This window comes from Lagopus leucura, unplaced genomic scaffold (genome assembly GCF_019238085.1).
Source record: "Lagopus leucura isolate 7727_CA_CO unplaced genomic scaffold, USGS_WTPT01 Super-Scaffold_100001, whole genome shotgun sequence".
Classification (NCBI taxonomy): domain Eukaryota; kingdom Metazoa; phylum Chordata; class Aves; order Galliformes; family Phasianidae; genus Lagopus; species Lagopus leucura.
In genome coordinates this window covers 32,085,808-32,086,939 of record NW_024962262.1, presented here as the reverse complement: position 1 = coordinate 32,086,939, position 1,132 = coordinate 32,085,808, and the positions used below count along the sequence as shown (strand labels likewise).

Genomic DNA, 1,132 nt, shown 5'->3' with positions numbered 1-1,132 from the left:
TGTCCGCCCTTCCCTTCCCCATTTCCCTGATTAAGATTTGTAATAAACTGGTCGGACCAACATTTGAACCATTGCTTCTTAATCTCATGCCGGGTATATAGATAATAAAAGAACCTCCTCTCCCTCCTATAAATTGGAGCGAGACACTGTGGATGACTCCAACTTACGCAGTGTGATCTGCACAACTGAGGGATCGGATGCCATTCAGAGAGACCTAGATAGGCTTGAGCAGTGGGCCATCACGAGTTTCAACAAAACCAAGTTCAAAGTCTGGCAAAGCAACACCCGCTATTAATACAAGTCAGGGTTCAAAAGGATTGAGCACTGACCTACTGAAAAGGATTCAGGGTACTGGTGGATGGTAAGCTGGAGCCAACCATGTCCTGGGCTGCATTAAACAAAGCATAGCAAGCAGGTCTAAGGCGTTGATCCTGTGCCTCTACTCAGTGTTGGTGAGACCTTAGCTGTAGTACTGCATACAGATGTTGAATCCTCAGTACAGGAGAGACGTAGACCTGTTAGAGTGTCCAGCAGAGAGCCACAAAAATGATCCAATGATCAGAGTACCTCCCATACGTGGATGGGCTGAGAGAGCTGGGGCTGTTCAGCCAGGAGAAGAGAAGGGGGATCTGATAGAGATCTAAAAGAGGGCTATATAAAAAATATACTTTTCTGCAGTGTCTGTTGTGAAAAAACAAGAGAAACTGGTTTCAAACTAAAAGAAGTGAGATTTAGACTTTATATCAGGGAAAGTATACTCTGGTTTCTCTTCAGATCGTATAAATCTTTCGCCTTTTACTAAAGATTTCCGTGGAGAGGAACAAGCACGAGTGTCGTGGAATTTCCAAAATTTTTTTTTTGCAATAAATAAAGTAAAATAAGTAAATATGGACAGTTTGTCCAGAACCTGTCCCACCAGACAGTGGGTACTCCATCCTTGGAGACAGTCAAGTTCAGGCTCGATCAGGTTCTAAGCAATCTGATCTAACTGTGAATCAGATGTACCTATTCATTGCAGAGGAATTGGATTAGATGACATTTAAAGGTTCTTTCCAGCTCAAACAATTCTATTATTCTATAGTAGGGGTCCAGCTACAACATCTTCAAAATATCATCAGCACACTGAAGTGAA

At 42.5% G+C, this 1,132-nt stretch overlaps 1 non-coding gene across 1 annotated transcript; it reads left to right on the top strand.

Annotated features, from left to right (window-relative positions):
• The first annotated feature begins 754 nt into the window (after positions 1-754).
• On the top strand, positions 755-869 carry LOC122178449. The gene has a single exon (XR_006178339.1). It is a non-coding gene; the product is annotated as a U5 spliceosomal RNA (small nuclear RNA).
• Positions 870-1,132: the final 263 nt, after the last annotated feature.